The sequence below is a fragment of the Chiloscyllium plagiosum genome, unplaced genomic scaffold (assembly GCF_037043375.1).
Source record: "Chiloscyllium plagiosum isolate Xiang-an unplaced genomic scaffold, Cpla_swu_hap1 HiC_scaffold_3, whole genome shotgun sequence".
Taxonomy (NCBI): Eukaryota; Metazoa; Chordata; class Chondrichthyes; order Orectolobiformes; family Hemiscylliidae; genus Chiloscyllium; species Chiloscyllium plagiosum.
Genome location: NW_028270141.1, coordinates 21,745,076 through 21,768,866, shown reverse-complemented (window position 1 = coordinate 21,768,866; position 23,791 = coordinate 21,745,076). Strand labels below are relative to the sequence as shown.

The 23,791-nt window shown below is 39.0% G+C and overlaps 1 protein-coding gene across 3 annotated transcripts in view; it reads left to right on the top strand.

Annotated features, from left to right (window-relative positions):
* LOC122541510 (membrane-bound glycerophospholipid O-acyltransferase 2-like) overlaps window positions 1-23,791 on the top strand; it is a 127,553-nt gene that overhangs the window by 12,476 nt on the left and 91,286 nt on the right. The window contains exon 1 of one of the 3 annotated variants that reach the window (XM_087977900.1): window positions 13,006-13,063. The exons of the other annotated variants lie outside the window; for them this stretch is intronic. The gene's annotated coding sequence lies outside the window, so the exon portion shown is untranslated. Of the gene's footprint in view, window positions 1-13,005; window positions 13,064-23,791 lie in introns of those variants that run through there. 3 annotated transcript variants of the gene reach the window in all.

Sequence of the window (23,791 nt, the reverse complement as noted above, 5' to 3'; positions counted from 1 at the left end):
TATAGAGGCAGTAGGAATACGCTTGAGGGAAAACAGGAGGGCAAAAAGGGGAGATGAAATAGAATCCAAAGAGATCCTCCAAATGCATTAAGGGAAGAAAGAATAACTAGGGAGAGAATTGAGTCCCTTAAAAATCAATCCATGTATGGAATCACAGGAGATGGTTGAGGTACTAACTGAGTATTACTGTGAAGGAGGGTATGGAAGCTAGAGAACATGAAGAAATAAGTAGATATCTTGAAATCTTCATATTATAGAGGAGGTGGTGCTGGGCATCTTAAAATACTTAGTGGTGGATAAATGATCTGATCAGGTATGGCCCAGAACTTTGAGCAAAGCTAGGGAAGAGATTGCTGGGCTCCTTGCTGAGATATTTGTACCATTTTGATAGCCAACTTCCAGTCTTCCAGTACCTTATCCCTGTGGCTAATGTGGTGCCATTATTTAAAAAATGTAGTAAGGAAAAGCCAGGTAAATATAGACTTGAGTCTGATGTCTATGGTGGGTAAGTTGTTGGGAGAGGTTTGAGGGACAGGATTTATGTGCATTTGGAAAGGCAAGGACTGATTAGGGATAGTCAGCATGTGTGTAGGAAATTCTCATTTGACTGAGTTTTTTTTTTGAAGAAGTGACAAAGATGATTGAAGGCAGACTGTTAGGTGTTGTCTATATGCACATCAAGGTGTTCAAAGTTCCACATGGTAGACTAATGAGGTTAGATTATATGGAATCCAGGGGAAGCTGGCCAATTGGATACAGAATTGTCTTGAAATTAGAAGACAGAGGGTGGTGGTAAAGGATTGTTTTTCTGGACTGGAGGCTTGTGACCTGTGGTGTGTAGCTAGGATTGGTGCAAGGTCTACTGCTTAAATGATTTGGATGTGAATATAGGAGGTATGGTTGGTAAGTTTGCAGATGATACCAAAATTGGTCATGCTGATGAGGTGCTGATGTTGGACTGAGGTGGGCAAAGTTTAAAAATCTCACAACACCAGGTTGTAGTCCAACAGGTTTATTTGGAAGTACTGGCAGGCTCATAAGACAGAGCTTATAGCCCATGATCATAGTGTCATGCAACTGATATGATATATTGAACATAGTAGACAGTGAAGAAGGTTATTTTGAAGTCCAATGTGACATTGATAAGAAGGGCCAAGGGCTGAAGGAGTGGCAGATGCTGTTTAATTTTAGATAAACGAGGTGTTGTGTTTTTGTAAGGCAAATATGGGCAGGACTTGTACATTTAATGGTAGGGCTCTATGGAGTGTTGCTGAACAAAGGGACCTAGGGGTACAGGTGCAGGGTTCCTGGTAAATGAAGTCATAACCAGACAAGGTGGTGAAGAAGGTGTTTGACAAGCTTACCTTTTATTGGTTAGTGCATTGAGTATAAGAATTGGGATGTCACATTGCAGGGCGAAAGTGAGAACTGCCGGTGCTGGAGGTTAGAGTGAAAAGTGTGGTGCTGGAGAAGCACAGCAGGTCAGGCAACATCCGAGTGGCAGGAAAATCGACGTTTCGGGCAAAAGCCTGATATCAAAAATTCCTGATGAAGGACTTTTGCCCAAAATGTCGATTTTCCTGCACCTCAGATGCTGCCTGATCAGCTGTGCTTTTCCAGCACCACACTCTGTCACACTGCAGCTGTGCAGGACATTGGCTGTGCTATTTTTGGAATCCTGCACTCAGTTCTCGTCTCCCTGCTTTAGGAAAGATGTTGCTAAACTTGAAAGGGTTCAGGAAAGATTTACAGGGACATCGTTGGGATTGGAAGGCCTGAGCTAAAGGGAGAGGATGGAGAGGTTGAATAGGCTGGTGCTATTTCTCCCACAGTGTTGGAGACTGAAGGGTGATCTTCTATCTAGAGGTTTATAAAATCATGAGGTGCAGTGAATAGCCACGTCAGGGTGTTTTCCCCGCGTTAGAGGATACTAAAACTGAAGGGCATCTTTTTCATGCAGAGGGTGGTGCCTGCATGGAACAAGCTGCCAGAGGAAGTGGTGGAGGTGCGTACAATTACAACATGTTTAAAAAGCATCTGGATGGGTACATGAATAGGAGGAGTTTAGAGGGGTATGGGCCAAATGCTGGTAAATGGGACTAGATTGATTACGATATCTGACTGACATTGATGAATTGGTCCAAAAGGTCTGTTTCCATGCTGTGTAACTCTGATTCTATGACTCTAACGTGGTTTGATTTAGTCATGTGGACACCTCACATCTGAAACATAATTCAGTGATCTCTTGTTGATGTCGTCGTCATCTTGAGTTGGAAGAGTGAACACATGCAAAACTAACTGTCCTCCTGAAGTATTAAATCACTGAGGTATATTGAATTTCCTTTGTAGCACTTTTATCCCCTCTTAAAGTATGAACAGAAAAAATAAGTACTCTATTTGAAAATGCTGATTTAGTGAATGCAAAAGAAAAACCTTAATTTCATGTTCGATATGAGATTCACTTGAGTGGAAAAGTGTGGTGCTGGAAAAGCACAGCAGGTCAGGCAGCATCCGAGGATCAGGGGAATCGATCTCTTGAGCATAAGCCCTTCAGACTCTGATCTCCAGCATCTGCAGTCTTCATTTTCTCCTTGCTGTTGATTCACTAGTCAAGAACTAGAGGTCTTGTTGTGTATGTATTCACTCTGGTAAGTATAACATTGTTTCCTCTGGGAATTTCTTTGAACTCCCTCATCAAATTGCCAAGTGCCTGATACTTTATAACATTATCCAAATGTTCTGTTCTTTTTCCATCATGTCAATCATGTTGGTAGTAAAACATCAACATCTTTTTTTTAATTAATTCTCAGTATGAACAGTTTGAACTTTTTAGGTGTTCATCTGAATATCTGTTGTGTTTTGTGCTGGCTGCACCTGTTAGTTGATAACTTATGCACAATATCTGGTTAAGCACTCTGCTTAAAGCAGTCAAGTTCATGTGAGATAAGTTAAATCAATGTTATATCTCAATTAGCATGTTTGGCCTTCACCCCATTGTAAATGAAGGGAGGGAAAGAGAGGACTTTGGATTTCTACATTTTAAAAAAAATGGTTTTCCCTGGAGCACTAAGTCCTACGGTTGCTGCACATCCATAGCAAATGAATTTCATTACTTAATTTTTGGTGTTTGAATTTTTTTATTCCTTTGTTTCCACTGTACCCTTAGTGTTCCTTAAGCCTTTCTACTTCTTTAAATGTAGTCATGCACACATTACATAACCATTTGTTCTCTCCAATGAGTCATCTGTTTTTATGGCTACAAAGTGAATGATAGTTGAACGTTGCCCCTTGTGAGTATTAATAGTGAGATTTTTACCTACCCTTATCACTCAGAAGCTGCAAATAACAACAATTTAGTCTATGGCTGATAAGGCCAATTTTTTTCCAGTTCTTTTACTCTTGTAAAAATTATCCTGAATGTTAATTTTTTTTTTGAAGATAGTTGATGTAGCTCCCCTCATATCCAGTCTGTGTCTTAAACACACGAATCTGTGCATGTGCACTATAATTTCAACTGATGTTAATATTTGACAAGTCAATCTCAGAATGAAACCTGCTTTAATTGTTCAAAAGTTTAATTTTTGCAGTTGGTCACTATGGTGATTAGTCACTGAACATAGTCACGTGAGCAGCTAAAGTTCATTTCAACATTAAATACAAAACTTTGAAATATTTTATATAAGACGTATTTTGAAAAAAGATCATAATATAAATGGCAGAAACATATATTGCTGGTAAAATATTGAATTTCTTTTTCACATACTCCATTTCAAAGCTTAAATTGCCAGTTGCTTTGTTTAATTTATTGTTGTGAACCTCCTTTTCAGGTCTTAGGATCCAGATTACTTTTCCATTTTGATTTGGCCAAGAGATTTCGATAAACTCTTTCAACATGGAGATTCTATGAAGCTTAAAAAAAAAATCCTTCTCCAAGAATGAAATTACTTCCCTTGAACTGAGCTTCAGTCTTCTGCTGAATGAAAGTGAAACTTGATTCTTCTGAACAAAACACAAACCAACTTAGCCTGATCACTTCTTTTTTCATCAGTTAATACCATTGGTAACATGATTTCATGGAAATAATGTCTTTGGGTCACTTTTCCAAATTACTTGATGACCTATTTATATAAAATTGCCTTCACAGAAATGAAATTAAAATCAAATTTGCCTTTATTTCAAAATCTAAATTCCCACAAATACATTACATACTTTTTTATTCACAGTGCACATAGATGCAACCTAAATTGCAAACAGCAACATTTTGCTACCCTTTGTGTAAAATTTAAAAGAAATTCTAGCATTTCCACAATGCCATTGCATTGACATTTGTGACTGTACTCCCACCAGATATCCTTTATTGTCACAGCAGTGGTATAAGAATGTGACTCAGTGTCATCTACTCAAGTAATTAGGATGGATATTAAATGTTGGACTTAACAACAGCCCTCTCATCTCCTGAAAGAAGAAAAATACCAACAACACAATCACTTCAGCTCTCTCAACTCCTTCACTGCCTCTATTGTCAACCTGCTTATCCATCACCCAGCATTGTTGAGCAGGAATTTCTTTTACTTGAGCTTCAAGAAAGCTGAAACATTTTCTTTTGCCTCCATATTTAAATTCTTCTACCTATCTAACCTCCATCTTGGCCACTTCTGGGGTCAAACCTGCTTTTGAATTCTAGTTAACCGTAAGATTAGCTCTTGATCTCATTGTCTTCATTGCTAAAATAATCGACTTCTATTTCTTCATTGCTCTTGCTGCTAAACTATCATTTTGATGCTTTAATCTCTCCATGTGCACTGATCTACCTATTGAATTTTTCCTTCCCATCTTCAGGCTTTCACCCTCCATGAATTTGAGCTCATCCAAAATTTTCTGTTGTTTAACTCACCAACATTCAATTCCATTCACCCATCAGACTTTTGCTTGCTGACTTGCATTTAACTCCTAGTCTATCAATGCCTTGATTTTTATCCTAGTGTTAACATTCCTTTTTCTGTCCCACCTCCTTAATACAATATTGCTACAATCTCTTCTAATCATACAGCCATCAGTACAGTGGATGTTCTCAATTTTGACCTCTTGTTATTCCCGAACTCTTCTCCATCCAACAATGGTGGTTATTTCTCCAGCTTTCTCACACCTATCCTCCCATTCATTCACTAAAACACTATTTCCCCTGTACTTTTTTCTCCAAGATACTCAACCTCTTTTATATTTGTTTAATTCAGGTACATACTCTGAATAAGGTTGGGATGTTTCCATTAAGCAGATCAGGCAAAAATTGGGATCTGAATTTCTTTCATGAGTAGGATTAGAGAACTGTTTCTCCTTGTGTACTGGGAGACTGTGGATAATGAAAAGATTCTATATGGTCTTCAGTTATTTCCTTAATTCTACATTTAAATTGTCATATGTGCAAGATTGCTTTTGAAGTTAATTTGCTATCATTTTTGATTTGTGAGTAACACCGAAAAATTCTGGGGATAATTTTTGTCTTTTTTTTTTCCCCTCTCCCATTCTTTTCTTTGCCATTCTAGTGGTTAGATATGTACTATATAAATGCATCCGAAATTAGAAGTTCAGCTTGTGCATGAGTGTAGAAGCTAATTTTAGGAGGGACAGTTTTATAGATGGAAGGGTAGTGCAACTGAAGGGTGTTTAAAAGTTGATCCACTGCTGGTTCTTTAGATTACAACTTGCACCTTTTTTTTTAAATAGAGGTATCTTCAGTTTGTTGTTTTCTGGTTTAACAGCATTGGTGATGACTGGGTTTGAAAGTCACTTATGAGGATTTGTGAAATTTTTTTTTTATTTTGGAAATCCCACTTCATAATACTTGAAGGGGAGTTTTAGGGCAATATTTTGTATAAGTGTCCTGCTCTGACTGTAGCTCCGTGAAGTTCCAAACTCAATTCTTATTCTTGACAATCAAATCTATGGCATGTGAACTTTGGTCTGGATAATTCCCTTGTAATTTAGTCTCTGAATTATCCTGTATCATTAGGAATGCCGTATTCAGAGTTGAGTTAAACTGACTGTTTTGTTCCTGATTTAATTCTCAATTAGTTTTTCTATTCATCTTTTGCTTGTGTTGAATTTGTTCCTTTGGACTTCAGGACCCTGGAGCAATCTTGCATGATGCCGCTGAACTGCAGGTCAATGAGTACAAGTAGCTCTAAAATAAAACCAAAGAACTGTTGATGCTGCAGGTCTGAAACAACCAAAACAGAAATTGCCAGAGGTACATCTCTATGACTCTATTGCTGGCAGGTGATTGACTTTTTTTGAGGAAGTAACAGAGGATTGATGAGGGCAGAGCGGTAGATGTGATCTCTATGGACTTCAGTAAGGCGTTCGACAAGGTTCCCCCTGGGAGACTGATTAGCAAGGTTAGATCTAGTGGAATACAGGGAGAACAAGCCATTTGGATACAGAACTGGCTCAAAAGGTAGAAGACAGAGGGTGGTGATGAGGGTTGCTTTTCAGACTGGAGGCCTGTGACCAGTGGAGTGCCACAAGGAACGGTGCTGCGTCCTCTACGTTTTGTTATTTACATAAATGATTTGGATGCGAGCATAAGAGGTACAGTTAGTAGGTTTGCAGATGACACCAAAATTGGATGTGTCGTGGACAGCAAAGAGGGTTACCTCAGATTACAACAGGATCTTGACCAGATGGGCCAATGGGCTGAGAAGTGGCAGATGGAGTTTCATTCAGATAAATGCAAGGTGCTGCATTTTGGGAAAGCAAAGCTTAGCAGGCCTTATACATTTTAATGGTAAGGTCCTAGGGAGTGTTGCTGAACAAAGAGACGTTGGAGTGCAAATTCATAGCTCCTTGAGAGTGGAGTCGCAGGTAGATAGGATAGTGAAGAAGACATTTGGTATGCTTTCCTTTATTGGTCAGAATATTGAATACAGGAGTTGGGAGGTCATGTTGCGACTGTACATGACATTGGTTAGGCCACTGTTGGACTATTGCGTGCAATTCTGGTCTCCTTCCTATCGGATGGATGTTGTGAAACTGCACAATATTGGGCTAGCTTTTGAGAGCCTTCAGAGAATGAGCATTCTAATGAAGATTAGATTAGACCTTCATCTAATGTGTAAGAGAACCTGGTATAGCCATGACTAATTTGTGTTACTTCAAAGTTTAAACCTGACAATAATTGACTCTGCCTCTTCCTGAATCTATCTGCCTTGAACTCCAGTTAATAGTTCGACATCAGGTCACACTATTTTTTAAAAACAAACTAGTTTCTTGCTCTAATTCATTTTTCCCTTGGAAGCCAAAACTAACTTGTTAGCTCCTTAAGTATTCCTTCCCTTTTATTTCAGTCTTAAGACACAATTTTTCCAATTTTTATCATCCAATTGTTTTATGGCTATATAAATGGCAAAAAAACCACATATACCAAAAAAGCTTACCAACTTGTTGAAATATTCTATATCGTCCATATCCTCAGATGAGGTCTTGGTAGACTGGAGAGTGGCTAATGTTGTGCCTTTGCAGCCCCTTTAAATAAGGAGAATACCTGGGAACTGGAGACCTGTGAGCCTGACATCAGTGGTAGTTAAGTAGTTGGAAGTGATTTTTGATAGGATTTACATGCATTTCGAGAGGCAAAGACTGATTAGGGATAGTCAGCATGGTTTTGTGAGCGAGAAATCATGTGTTTCAAACTTGATTTGAGTTTTATTAAGGAGATAACCAAAAGGATTGATTTGGGGGCAGAGTGGTGGATGTTGTTAATATAGACTTTAGTGAAGCCTTTGGCAAAGTTCCATGTGGTAGACTAATTAGTAAAGTTAGTTAACATGGGATTCAGGAAGAGCTTGCCAATTGGATACAGAATTGGCTTGAAGGTGTTGGAGGGTTTTTTTGGACTAGAGGCTTGTGACCAGCAGTATTCCACACAGATCAGTGCTGGGTCTGCTTTTATTGTCATTTGTATAAATGATTTGAATGAGTATATAGAAAGCATGGTTAGTTTGTGGATAACACCAATATTGGTGGTATAGTGGACAGTGAAGAAGGTTATCTCAGATTACAGATAGATCTTGCACAATTGGGCTAATGTGCTGAGGAGTGGTAGATGGAGTTTAATTTGGGTAAATGTGAGATATTGCATTTTGGGAAAACAAAGGCAGAACTTATGCAATTAATGGATGCCTGTGACCAGCCGTATTCTGGGTAGTGTTGTAGAACAGAGACCTAGAGGTCCAGGTACATAATTCTTTGAAATTTGCATCACGGTAGACAAAGTAGTCAAGAAGGTGTTTGGTGTGCTTGCCTTCATTGCTCAGACTGTTTGAGTAAGGGAGTTGGGAATCCTGTTGAGGTTGTTCAGGACGTTGGTGAGGCCTCTTCTGGAGTACTGTGCAGTTCTGGTCACTCTGCTACAGGAAGGGTATTAGTAAATTGGAAAAGGTTCAGAAAAACATTTACCAGGATGTTGCTAGGAATGGAGGACTTGAGTTAAAGAAATAAGCTGGGATTTTTTTCTTCTCCCTGGTGTGTAGGAGGTTGGTGATGACCTCTTAGGGGTTTAAACAATCATGGGATTATAGATAACGTGAATAGTGGGTGTCCTTTTTTCCTTCAGGTGGAGGATTTCAAGACCGGTGAGAGGAGAGAGTTTTTAAAAACTATGAGGGGAAACCTTTTTTAATAAAGAATGAACTTTCAGAGGAAGTGGTGGATGCAGACAGTTAAAATATTTGAATATGTGCATGATTAGGAAAGGTTTGGAGTAATAGGGGCCAAACACAGGCAAGTAGAATTAATTTAGTTTGGGAACATGGTCAGTGTGAACTAGTTGGAACGAAGAATCGCTTTCCATCTTGTATGACTCCGACTACATAAATTCAAAAAATTTCAACAGTGACTTGGGGTCGCTTTACAGAAATTGAACATTTTTTCTGCCGGAGCAACAAATCTTTGAAAGGTTTTTCAATGTGAGATCAAGGAATGTTGCTGAGGGTGAACTTGAAATATCCAACACATTTTTTTAAATGCAATTCTTGCAGGAGGTTTTCCAAAAAGCATGTTCAGAGAAGTTATAGGGGCCTGAACCCATGCTTCCTATCCCAGAGGAAGGGACACTGTCACCATTTGTGATCATGAAGGATGCAATGCCCCACACTCCTGACCCTACCCCCTTAATGGATGACTGCAGTTATCATTCTGCCTGGAAAATATTTTTTAAATGATGTAAAATGCACCTTTATTAAAGTATAGTATAATTCTGCCTTTGTTTTTAGTTTCAAATTTATTCTAGACTGATGAAATAAGTTCACAAAAATTGAAAATGTTTACAAGGTGAGCAGTTCTCATGAGTAAAAAGAAAACCATTTGTAAAGTAAAAGAAAATGTAAGTGCTGGGATCATACATACAAGGCTGTGGAATAAGGGGCTGGAGCTGATGAGCCCAGTATTACTTTATCTCTCCTCTCTCGTACTGAAGCCACAGACCCCAGCCTCAGCCACCTACTGTGAGTGTTCAGCAAAAACCTTAGCTTGAAACATTGAGTTTTGGTTAATTTCTTTATCTAAACACATCTGTGAATAAAGTAAAAACTTTTCAAGTTTTCTTTACAATGTTGTAGCAGTTATTTTCATAAATGTTTGCATTTGACCTACAGATATAAAATGAGTTGAGGTGAGCTCTGATTTTGCATCTGAGTAAACTACTCTGTATGGGCTGTGACCCAAGTTGGAATTTAACTTGAATTGGAATTTGCTTTGAGGTTGAACACCACTTTTAAAACTTTTTTTGACCAAGAATAGCACTTCTGGTTTCCTTTGGGTGACTGTCTGTGTGGAGTTTGCACATTCTCCTGCATCTGCATGTGTTTCCTCCCATAGTCCAAAATTGTGCAGATTAGGTGGATTGGGCAATTTACCATAGCCATAGTGTCCAGGGGTGTGCAGACTAGGTGGATTAGCCCTGGGAAATGCAGGGTTACAAGGATAGGATAAGAGGGTGCCATCATGTGCAAGACAAATGTAGGTTACAGGATTCCATGCAAAGACTACATGAAACACTATATGTAAGACAAACAGGCAGACTAGTAACAAACTGCATCCATGACCACCAATTAGCCACTAAATGCCACAACCAGCTGTCCCTGGTAGCCATAAACGTAGAATGACAAGGACCACAGATTTCACTGGGGTAACACAACAATAATAGGACAAGCTAAACAGGACAACCAGAGAATTCCTAGAAACATGGCACTGACCAATGGACTCCATCAATAAACACATTTGACCTAGACCCAATATACAGACCACTACAATGAATAACTAGGGAATGGGAAGCAGCAGGAACGAAACCAAATAAACTCCAGAAGGCACAGTACAGCAGTGTTTCACAGGAGGCTCCAAAGCACTGAAGGTGTCACCTGGACGGGAAGAAACGTCTGCAATCAACTTCCCAGCTTGACAAACATAAAGTATAGTTGAACGTTAACAATTTGAAAAGTGAATAAATGATTCAAAATTACTACTTTTTTTGTGCATTGGTTGAGCAGATCTTTTCTCCAAATTAATTATTAGGAATGCTGAAGTAATTGTTTTCATTGCCCACTCCAAACTTCTTTCCCAAGCTGCTACCTCCATTCCTCTCTGTAGCAAAGGATTGAGATTAATCCGGTCTCTTTAGAGCTTTGGTGTCACTTCTGATCTCCATCTCCATCTCCATCCTCATCTCATCACTGAGACCACTAGTTGCCTCTTTTGGGGCTTTGCTCTTGAAACAAATGACCATGCCTTTTGCCTTATGATCAGGTTGAGGAGGAGGAAATCAGACTTTTTTTTCAGGGATAGAGAGAAATGTTTGTCTAGTATGAGGAAGAAGCTAAAGGCAATTAAAGTTCTTAAAACCAAGCATGATGAGGATTTTAAACCTGAGATCAGTTGTTTAATTGTTGAATCGTTTTGTACAACAGTGGCAAGGTTTGTAGATCTCGGTCAATGGCTGTTGTCCCAAATTGTGTTTCAATTAGGCATTGACTTTGAGGTAGAGGGGCTTCCAAATTCTTCAGAATTTACCATTCTTTTTCATTGTACACATATGGCTTTTGTTATCGGTCTCTTTTGTACATTCTTGAGTCTGCTGCATTGGCCTTCCAAACTGATTAGTTTACACATGTCCTTTCATCTCCCAAAATGAACTTGTGCTAGTGAGAATTAAATTAAATATGTGAATTTGATGCTAACTTTGTCTGCTTTGGATGAAATGGTAATTACAGTCAGTGCAGTGTGTCTGAATATCTCTAAATGATTTCACAAATCTTGTCTCGGCTTGTGGTCAGGTTTCCACAGCAGTCATTTTTAGTCAGTGTTTGTCTTCTTTTTTAAAATATCTTTATCCTGTGAAGGTTTCTAGCATTAGAAATGTTGATGGAATTTGAAAATTGATAGTCCATATATACTATATCTTTAACAATCTTTTGACTCATGACTGTGTCATACCTTGTTTTACAGTGATCTTGTCCAGTGCTTTGTGATATATCATTATTTTAAAGAAGCTTTTTTAAAAAAGTTGGTGTAAGTTTCCTTCCTTCCTTCATGTTTTAATTGCATTATTTCTGCCTTTCCTGACTATTGTACTAAAAGTTATCTAAAATCATGTTTATGTCTAATGAATCATCTGAGCATGAGTCAATTTGAGGCTTGAGCAACTGAGATGGGGAAGTGACTTCATCAGATTTTCAGTGTTAAATATAAAGATGAAAAGAAAATCAGTATGTTACTGAATGGAGATTGTAGACATCCTGCAGTACACTGAAGGTTCTAGGTGTACTGTTGAATAAATGCAATGTTGTCTGTTGCAAGGAAAATGGAATATAACAGAAATGAATTTTGTTACACTTGTACTGGGTATTGGTGAACCACATCTGGAGGATTTAAGGAATTTTGGGAAAGATGTGATGACCAGGTGAGGAGGGATGAGTTGGCTTCTCTCTTTTCAACTCCCTTGTTGACTGCAACAAAGATTTTATTTACTTTTTAGCACAGGTCTGTCTTTCTCCAATTAACACAATGAATTGGATTTCACAATAGCAGTAAGGAGCCAATGGTAAGGTTTTCTGAAGTGAAAGATCAGTTTCATCATCTGCTAATCCCTCACAAGATGATTAAAGGCACAACATCAAATGCAGGCATGTGTGCACAAAGTAACTAAGGAAGATACAATTTCAAATGCTTGAGGGTATCCTTGAGGTGTGAGATTTTAACTGGAGACCAAGTTGTTTTTGTTGGTGTCTTGAGCCATCAATAGTAGCAAAAATTGATGATATGCTTTCAAAATTTGTGGTGTCTGGTGTTTCCCTCCAATCAGTTCTAGACATCTTTCCTTTTTGAAAGGCAAAAAATGCATTTTCTCTAGCTAGTTCCAATTTTGCAGTCTAAGATCTATGTCTACTGTTCTGCCAGATGCAAGCAGGTGTTCATATTTTATGGCTGTCTTCATTGTCTTCTAGCTTGACAATTGGAGGTAAAGTTTTTCATCTGTGTTATATGAAATGTTCTTGCATGCAATTTAAAATGGGTGAAGAGAGCCTTTTCTGTGCCTGATTGGGTGACTAGTTCCAGTGTTATGATAAAATGTCAATTTCAGTTCAGATGGTTTAGTTTATTCCACATGGTTTTATGGATCTTGGCTACCCTATATGGTCAGATGATCACTGAGGCCTTTTTTAAGTCCGTTTGGTTTTTTAAAATCCATTTCAGTCATGGAAGTCCCAATTATAGAACCAGACAACAGAATTTAAAAATCAATAGTCCATACTTTGTATCATGTCAAAAGATAGAAATGCATTGGAAGCAGCTCTGAGTAGGTTTACTCAACTGTTCTCCCTTTTGCCAGATTATAACTGCTTAGCAGTTTATCTCTACAGAACTAGATTCTCTAACTGTATCACAGTTGTGGTTCTGCCCTAGCTGTAAATAACTCTATATGGATTCTTGCAGAGCGATGGTGAATCAGAGGAAGGAAAATATATAGAGAGAGGGACATACAGAAGGGAGCAGAAAGTTGGAGAAAGGAACGGTAAGTAGAAGAGATGGTGAATTGTAGAGAGTATCATAAGAATGATAGTCCTAGCACAAGAACAAAAGAATGTAGAAGACCAACAAAGACAGTTGTAGATAGGCACACAATTTATTTTACTTTGAGTAAAGCCACAGCAGCTAGTATTTAAGAACCCTTGAGTAACTACTACCAGCCATTTTCTGAAGGGGAAGAGAGTGTGAGACATATTAAAGGTGATCTTGTCCAATGATTTCCAATACTAAAGCTTACAAATTCTAGGCAAGTAATTGAGAAATTCTTGGTCAAAACACTACTTTCTTAGTACAAAGAACAGGGGATGCTGGAAATCGGAAACAGTCAGAAATTGCTGGAAAAGTTCAGCAGGCTTTCTTCAGAATCTTCTTCTGGAGAAGGGTCACCGGACCTGAAACATCAACTCTGCCTTCTGTCCACAGATGTTACCAAATTAGCTTTTTTGAGCAATTTCTGATTTTGTTTCAACATTGTACTGTCTTCTACAAAATAGCATAATTTGAATAATGCTGCGAACGCATGCTTCTCTAAGTTACAGTATGTATTTTATATAGAATAAGCAGTCTCATCCAAGTTATTTCCCTGTTTAAAAATTGTGAAAATCTTGCAAATTTTAGAATTTATTTCCCTAAATGCCTATTTATCTGGGAAAATGGAAGTGCATTGGTAATGGGTTTGCGAAGATCAAAATGAGCTGTCATATTGAGAGCTAAATGTTGTAGAATCATTCCCACAATGGTTAGCACTGCTGCCTCACAGTGCCAGAGACCCGGGTTCAATTCCCACCTCAGGCAACTGTCTGTGTGGAGTTTGCACATTCTCCCTGTGTCTGCGTGGGTTTCCTCCAGGTGCTCCGGTTTCCTCCCATAGTCCAAAAATGTGCAGGTTAGGTGAATTGGCCATGCTAAATTGCCCATAGTGTTAGGTGAAGGGGTGAATGTAGGGGAATGGGTCTGAGTGGGTTGCTCTTCGGAGGGTCGGTGTGGGCTTGTTGGGCCAAAGGGCCTGTTTCCACACTGTAAGTAATCTAATTAATCATTTCAAGAGTATAAACCCATTCTAAAATTGATCTGTAGGACATTATTGATCTGGCTGAGACTCTATCCATTTATTATCCGTTTACTCAAGGAGGAAAAGGCAGTTGTGGTATGGTAATTCTGACTGTTGTTATTAATGATATCACAGATTCCTGTATGCGTGGCCCAGCTTTTGCATCCATTAAAATGGCCACAGCTCAAGGGTTAATGGCATAATCTGTGTCACTGGCCGAAACTCCACAAACTGATTATGTATTCTTTCAAATTGTAATCTCTAAGCTCTCTTGCACAACCTCCTCTGCATTGCACAGAGAGCAACCTTCTGTAAAAGACCCTAAATCCCTAAATCCTTTATTTTTGCTCTGTTCAGCAAAGCTAGGATGCAAGATGGATTTCCGTTGCTCTGTTTCCAGGCTGTCCTTTCCAGGTTGTAGGTGCTCAAACTCACTTCTGCACTAAGCAACTTATTGTGCAAATTTTCCTGATTCCGAAATGTTGAAAAACAGGAAATTACTCCAGCCCAATATCTGTGAAGAGAGAAGCAGATTTAAAATTGAGTCCAGTAATGTTCTGAACTGATAGCAAATCGGAAAAGGTGGTATTTATGCTGTTAATGGGAGGGGTGGAATAGGTGGAGATGGAGCCCAGAGAGAGAGAGAGAGAGAGAGAGAGAAAACAAAAGTAGATCAACAAAATAATTGTTGATAGTATGCCAGGGAAGAAAAGCTAGGTAGATGATGTGAGTTATGAGGGGGTGAAGGTGAGGTGGCTGTGCTGAAAGCAACCCATGTCATGACGAGACTTGGGGATAGGGGTGGTAATCATAACCTTGCTGGAGCACTTTAAATAGACAGAAATTGTGGTATGGGAACACCAGTAGTATGTTGAATTGACAGATAACTGGAATCATTTTTATGGACAGAATGCACCTGTTCCACAGCGCAGACATTCAGTCTGTGTTTTTGTCACCCTAGTGTAGAGGAGAGTGTGTTGTGGACAGTGAATACAGTAGAGTAAATTTAGTGACATGTAGGTAGCTTGCTGCTTCACTTGAAAGGTGTGTCTTGGGCCTTGGGTAGTGAGGAGTGAGTACATAAACGGGTAAGTATTACAACTACTGTGATTTACATGAAGGTGCTTATGAGGATGTGTTGGGAGTGGTGGAGGAAGGATGGACCAGAATGTCCTGAAAGGAATAGTTGCTGCACAAATCTGATAAGGGAGAGAAGAGGAATATGTGTCTAAAGATGGCAGAAATGGTGATATAGAACCTTTTGAATATACAGGGTAGTGGGATGCAAAGTGAGAACAAGGGGTTCAAAGGAAATGTTGGTGCAGGGGTGAACAAAACAGGAGCAGGCTATTGAGTTGGATGTTCAGCCACAATTATCACATTTGACAAAATTTGAAGGTCTGAATGGCCTACTCCTACTAATGCTCAAGCTTCCATTGTCTGCTCCTATATGATGCAAATTGCTACATTCGGTGCTATTGATTCAAGAGTAGGAGTGAGTCAGAATATATGTTCTGATAGATTTCCTGTCTCAGTCCATGAGACTAGAACTTATTCAGCTCTAGAAGAAAATGTATAGTAGAATATGGCTGGTAAATATGGTAAAGACAAACAATAGCAGTCAGTGAGGTACTTAATAAGGTTCTTCATGGTAGACTGGTTGGCAAAGTTAAATCACATGTAATGCAGTGAGAACGAGCCTTTTGGATACAGAACTGTCTCTAAGGTAGAAGATAGTGGATGGTGGTGGAGGATTGTTTTTCACACTGGAGGCCTGTGACTAGTGGTGTGCCACAAGGAGTGGTGCTGGGTGCAGTTTTTTGTAATTTTTATATAAATGATTTGAATGTGAACATAGGAGGTAAAGTTAGTAATTTTGCAGATGACACCAGAATTGAAGGTGTATTGAACAGGGAAGAAGGTTATCTCCTGAGTACAACAGGATCTTGACCAGATGGGCCAATGGGCTGAAAGTTGGCAGATGGAGTTTAATTTACATAAATGTGAGGTGTTGTAGTTTGGAAAGGCAGATCAAGGTGAGACTTGTACACTTAATGGTAAGGTCGTGGGGAGTTTTGCTGAACAAAGAGACCTGAGAGTGCAGTTTCATATTTCCTTGAAAGTGGACTCGCAGGTAGATAGGATAGTGAAGGTGTTTGGTATGTTTGCCTATATTGGTTAGGGCACTGAGTGTAGGTGTTGGAAGGTCATGTTGTGGCTATAGAAGACATTGATTAGGCCATTTTTGGAATGTTGTGTGCAATTCTGGTCTCCCTCCTATCGGAAAGATGTTGTGTAACTTGAAAGGTTCAGAAAAGATTTGCCGGGGTTGCAGGGTGAGAACTGAATAGGCTGAGTCTGTTTTTCTGGGGGTGTCGGAGGTTAAGAGGTGACCTTCTATGGAGGTTTATAAAATCAGAAGGGTATGGATAGAGTAAATGGACAAGGACTTTCCCTGGGGTGGGGCAGTCCAAAACTAGAGTTTAAGGTGAGAGAGGAAAGATTTAAAAGGGACGTAGAGAGCAACTTTTTTTCTTGCAGAGGGTGGTGCATGTATGGAATGAGCTGCCAGAGGAAGTGGTGGAGGTTGATACAATGACAAACTTTAAAAGGCATCTGGATGGGTATATGAATAAGAAGGGTTTAGAGAGGTATGTGCCAAGTGCTGACAAATGGAACTAAATTAGGTTAGGATATCTGGTCGGCATGGATGAATTGGACCGAAGGGTCTTTTTCAGTGCTGTACATCTTTGTAACTTTGAATGTCAACACAGTGCACAGGTTATGATACTTGCTGTGAATTTGAGTTGTTTGCAAACAACTCAGTGTTGAATTTCCTGCTCTCCTAAACAAGTTATCTATATGCTGTTATCTCTTGTACTAGCTGTTCTTGTTATATAAATTATTTTCATAACAGGTTGTTCTTAACTTGAATTTAAAATTGTACGAGTCATGTACTGATTATTTGGACACCATGCACTACGTGTCCCTATCTCTGATGTCCAATCTAAATAAAATTTGTCCTCTACCTGTAAGTTGCGACAAATTTGACTACTAACACATACTGTATATACGCATGTAAAAGTCAAAGTTTTTAGACTACGTTTTGAGGTTAAATGTATGGGATTGACTACTACATGGATGCTACTTTTTGAGGGGCTGAAGTTCATGTTACAGTCCAAAATACCGTATTGTTAGCAGAAGCCCAATCGATCTAAACAAATAAAGTTGAAACTTTATTGCTGGAACAGCACAGCAGGTCAGGCAGCATCCAGGGAACAGGAGATTTGACGTTTCGGGCACAGGCCCTTTTTCAGGAATGAGCAGAGAGTGTTCAGCAGGAGAAGATAAAAGGTAGGGAGGAGGGATTTGGAGGAGGGGCGTTGGAAATGTGATAGGTGGAAAGAGGTCATGGTGAGGGTGATAGGTCGGAGTAGGATGGAGGCGGAGAGGTCAAGAAGAAGACTGCAGGTCAGGAAGGCGGTGCCGGGCTGGAGGGATTCGGCTGAGACAAGGTGGGGGGAGGGGGGATGAAGAAACTGGTGAAGTCCAAGTTCATCCCCTGTGGTTGGAGGGTTCCCAGTCGGAAGATAAGACGCTCCTCCTCCGACCGTCGCATTGTTGTGGTTTGGCGGTGGATGAGTCCAATGACCTGCATATCCTCGGTGGAGTGGGAGGGGGAGTTGAAATGCTGTGCTACAGGGTGGTTGGGTTGGTTCGTCCGGGTGGCCCAGAGGTGCTCCCTGAATCGCTCCGCAAGTAGGTGGCCTGTCTCCCCAATATAGAGGAGGCCACACCGGCTGCAGCGGATGCAGTAGATGATGTGGGTGGAGGTGCAGGTGAATCTGTGGCGGATATGGAAGTTTCCTTTGGGGCCTTGGAGAGAAGTGAGGGGGGAGGTGTGGGCGCAAGTGTTGCACCTCCTGCGGTTGCAAGGGAAGGTGCCGGGAGTGGAGGTTGGGTCGGTGGGGGGTGTGGATCAAAACAAATAAAGACAACTAATTACAGTAATTACTGGATAAATACAAATAGAAACCAGTGAATTAGTAATCTTTCATTTATACATACAAAAAATGAAATAAACATTATACGGCTTTAAATAACAATTATATGTTATATCTTAAATTAAACATGTCAAATACAACAGTTCATTAAAATCTTGCAAAATCTCACTTCGTTGCTGAGGATCTTGAAAAAGCTTCATACTCATCAGCATGAATGATATCTTCGTATGGATCCTTCATCTTCGCTGTCCTTTGTTAGCGGTAACACATCATTCGCTTCTTTATCAGTGTCTTCCCATAGATAATTGTCCTCTATACCCGTCCAATGCATTCGAAATTCCACATTTCTTGAATGATTTGAAAACAGTCTCAGCTTTTATTTCCTTTCATGAATCAACGATCCATTCAAAGATAGTGAGGGAGCCCACATACTGCCTCCTTCCGTGTATGTTTTTTTTTCTCCATCACTCATCCAGTTATTCCACTTCATTCTCATCATGTCTTTAAATGGCTTCTTGATGTCAACATCTGTTGATTGCAAAACCCTTGTAAATCCACCAGGAATTTCAGCTACATCAGTGCTATGTGATTGGATGTTATCCATTTTTCTCTCGAGGTGTTCTAAACTGGTCCCAGACGATACCTTTTTCCCCTCCCTTGCATAGTCCATCAGGTTGTAAATTCCAAATTTTCTTTCATCATTTTCTGCATCCACCTTCATCCATCCATCCAGCCTTGTGAATGAATGCATATGGACAACAATTCTTTTTGGTAATTTCTCCTTTGGCAAAGTTTTTCTCTTAAAAACAGCCATTGGTTTTAACTTCATTTCATTAGCCATAAAGGCAAGAACTAAAGTAAACCTACTTTTCTCATGGCCAGTGGTTCTCACCAATACTGTTTTTTTTTTCTCCTTTTTGGTTCATAGTCTGATTCTCTGGCTGTCGAGATTAATCCGTATTTTGTCCATGTTTCCAATGCAGGATCATTTGTAGCCTTCCTTCTGCTGATTTCTGATTACAAGCTGGTGAAACTAATATCTAGTTCAGCAGGCAGCGTTTGTACTGTCTTAGTTCTCTGCCAAAGTACTAAGTCATGACTTCTCATGAACCTTGTGCACCATCCAGCACTTGCCATAAAATCCGAAATTCCATCCTTCTTTGATTAGTTTCGTGCGTGGATTCAGATGGCTTCACGACTAACCCATTTTCCATTTTGACAATTTTCAAGTACCTACTCAGCAACTTTTTTCTCCAGTTGTGGTCACTTGCTAGATTTACCTTTAGCACACTTTTTTTTTGTTTCGGCATTGTCTGAGTTGATTTAATATCTTTCTCCAATCTCTCCAGTTTCTCCAAAACACCAAATTGTGTCTCTACTGCACAGTTGTTTATCTTTGCTGCAACTTCAATAACGTTCACTTTAAATGCTGCTGTATTTTTTTGTGTGGTTGGTATTTTTACACGACATGAAGAAATTTCAAAACATCAACTAGTACATGACTGTATTCCACGAGGTTGGTTGTCAACTGACTCTTTCATGGTGAATTGGTGTGAATTGTACATCAAATCAAAATAGCATGAAAAACGAAATTGAGTTTGTCATCTGTACAATTATGTACAGATAAAACCTTGACTCGCAAATGTTGATCTGTTATCTGTGAAGAACTAGGGTCTTTTACACAAGATAAATGGAAAATTCCAGACATTTTGGCCAAAAATAGAAGGTTGACTTTTATGTCTTATTGACTTTTACTTGAGTATTTACAATATATGCAATAACTATGCATAATATGAAAAAATTGACCCCATTTCAACCCAAGCTAATAATAAATACATGTTTTGATTTGTTGGATTGAGCACACTTTTATAACAACTTTTTTGATCAATATTTTAGTCTGTCTTCCTGTAATCTGCCCAAATGATATTGTACAAGGTATTCTTCTCAATTGTCCAAGTGTGATGTGCCAGATGTTATCTCTGAATAAATGTTGATTATAAATTATTAAAACTTGTTTTGTGTGATGTCAAAACTGTACTCAACAACTAAAGCAAGTGAAACCATGTGGAGAAATCCAGTGTTGCTGTATTACATTCATTTAAAGAATTCCTATCTCAAAAATGCTTCACCATGCCAGGGACCCAAATTACTTCCAGATTTGGGTGATTGCTTGTGTAGTTTCTGTTAGGTGTTCTAGTATCCACCCACAGTCCAAACGTTGCAAGTTAGATGGATTGGACTTGTCCAGAAATGTGCAGTCTAGTTGGGTTAGACATAGGAAATGAGGGGTTATGGCATAGGATGGGTCTGGGTGGGATACTTTTTGGGGGGTCTGTGTGGGATACTGAATGGGCAAAATGGTCTTTTCTGCACTGCAAAGATTCTATGACTCTATGAATTAGAATAGCTAATCACTTAAAGGTGGTACTTTTCTGTGGCAAGAGTATTAATGGTGAATTGTTTGCTAATTATAAAATGAATTTTGCTTCACTACTTAGTCTGTACTACTCCTTAGTTTACAATGCAAACTTATGTATATGTGACATTTTATGAAGCAAAATACAATGTTCTCAGCCAGTAACTAGCTTTGCTCTGATATTCTTTTACCCACACTTCTTTTAATACTGGTGTACAGGGCTCACTTAGTATTCAGTGGTAAAGAATTATCGACTAAAATCTTCAGCAGAGGAGGCACAACTTGAAATACTAAGTAACTTATTAGATTGGTAAGACAACTGTTTACATTGGTATTAGGTAAGCCAGTCTTAAGCAAAAGTAACTTGAGATATTGCTGCCATCTAAGAGATACTAGCTCATTTCTTATAGTGATTAGAGGACAAAGGCTAACAGACTAGCAATTGGCCATGTCCTTGGATTTTATTGTGTCTCTGTGTATCCGTTCCAAAGACTCTTGCATGTGTTTTTGAGCACGTTCATTTCAAAGTTAAAACACATTTTTGGCAAACATTGTGCATGCATGTGAGGAGTTGTGCATGTCGTTATTCCTTGGAGTGATACTTGCTGGTTGATGTGACTTTGCTATGCGTCATAATTCTGTTTCAAACAATAGTAGTTCTAACTTTTTTAAAAGCATTGAGTGCAAAAGAAGGCATTTCTTTAAGATTTGAAGTCTTGCCTTTTGCTCAAATTGAGTGATTTTCAATTTGTCTATGGTGGGTGGTTGTTAAATTTAGATACGCTATTGTTTATTCTCAAATTTTCTATGGGTAAGTAGAAATGAATACTCCAGGTTTCAAAACAGAGCACTTAAAAATGCTGTAATACATAGGTAACACTTCCAGTCAGCACTGGCTGGAACTTGAATTGACTAGATTGGCGCCACCAGCATATTGTTTTCCAATGGCTTGTTTTGAAATTGTGCAGTGAACAGTTATGTGTATGTGTTTGTATTTTCCGTGTCCTTGCAAAATACAAGTAAGGATTTGGAAAAATCAAAAAGACTATGAGATTTTTAAGCTTAACACTGCTATCCCTGTGTCCAGTGAATGAAGAAGTAGATAAAATGATTTAGATTTAGTTTCACATGTACTCAAGTATGAGATACAACAATCCAGTGAAAAGTGTACAATGTTGCCACACATAGCACCATCTCATGTTCAAATGTACCCAAGTACAAAATCTTAGTTACAGAAAGTAGAAAATAAAGTTAGTTTTAAAATGTCAAACATTACAATCCTTTTTAAGCCGTGGGTCTGCAGATGCCTCCAACTGAGCTTTTCCCAAGAGGGCTTGCTGTGCCAGTGCTAGGCATGCTTTCACCCACGTTGGGCTAAAACCTGCCTGTGACTGCCAGCCGTCTCCATTGCCAATCACTGACCTCCATTGGGCATGCCAGGTTTTGCAGTCGCATTCAAGGCTTTGACCCTGACCACCGTATCACTGGCCGCTACCACTATCTGTGTTTGCGCTGGGCACCGGTCGCTGCCATGCTCCGTTGCAGCATTAGCCACCTCAATACAAAGTCCTGCTCTGGTGCAGCTCCAGACAATGAGTCAAAGCAGTTGGATGAACAAGAACAAACTTACATTTTTTATAATGACTGTTATGTAGTAAAGTGTTCCCAGGTGCTTCGCAGGATTATTTTTTAAAAAATTTAAAACAGATCATAACATAAAGTGTTGGTGAATGACCAAATGTTGAGCCAAAGTCAATTTTAAGGAATTTTTTGCATGAGGAAGGAGTTTTAAGCAGTTGAAAAAAAGCTCAAATCACAACCTTCAAAGAAAATCATTCCCAGGGTATGCAAGTCACTGACCAGGTCGGTCACCTGAGACCATGGTGGTTGGTATATTGGATCAGCAGTAGTAATTATTTATATTTAATTTATTATTGTCACTTGGTGCTACTCTGAGTGTTACCCACTTTTCAACACTGCTTTCTTAGTTTCTCTTTTCCTTCCATCTCTCCCACTTGCCTTCATAAAACTGTCTTCCTCCTTCTCCCTCTCTATTTTCCCACTGCCTTCATGAAACCTGGCCAATGTGTAAGTCAGGTGATGGTTGTGACAGTCTTAATGGCCTTTTTTTAATAAAAAGGCAACTAGACATTTTCTATCAATTTAAAATCTGAAGTATTGTATTGGACAATGTAATTCAAAAATTAGTAGTTAATATTTTGTAGCACCATGCACCAGGAGCCAATTTAGGTCAAGTAGAGAGAAATAGGTGAAAAGATGCAGGTTAGAACATGAGCAAATGAATTGGAGATAACTTCATGTTCACAAAAGTGGACAGTAGTAAATTGATGCTGTCCAGTCTAGAAGCACAAAGGCTTCTTGAATGAGGTTGGCAGCCATTGTCAAAATTAGGAAATTTAAAGTTGCATGTCATAAAGATGAAGCAATGATCATGGGTAACTTCAATTTAATTTTCGACTGGATAAACTTAATGTTTTCTAAGGTAAACCATGAAATGTATACTAGATGGTAGGTTGTGGAACCAACTGAAGAATTAGGAATATTTTGGTCCAATGAGAAGAGGCTAGTTTACAATCACGTTGCAAAGAAGCTGTCAGAGATTAGTACCATTAAGTTTGAAAGTGATGTAGTTGAATCCAAACCTAGGGATTTCAATCTAAACAAAGAAAACTGGAAAGGTATGAGGGACAAGTTGGCTGTCATCATTGGAAAAATGTACCTTGAGCAACTCCAGCAGTAGCAATACTGTAGAGGAACAATTCTTAGAATGTACATGGGATAGCTTTATGAATCAACATATTGAGGAACCAACTTAAAAAAAAAAGGCTGTTTTGGTTGGATATTGTGTAAGGAGGAAGCGATAATTGACAATCTCTAGTTGTGTGTGCACTTTGGGCCAGACAAATGACCACAACAGCATAGAAATTTTCATTAAGGTGGAAAGTGACATGGCTTAGGATACTGAATTTAAAAGCAATTATGATAGTATGAGGTGCGAGCTAGCTATGAGAATTGGGGAAAGTTATTAAAAGGGATGACAGTAAGTAAGCAATGATGAACATTTAAAGTGTCTGGATTAACTACAAATGTTATTCATCTCAATCTGGTGCAAAAAATAGTGGGAAAATATGGTCAGACTATAGCAAATAAGGGAAATTATAGTGTATTAAATGCAAGGAAGAAGTATACAAGTTGGTCAAAAGAGCAACAAACCTTAAGGTT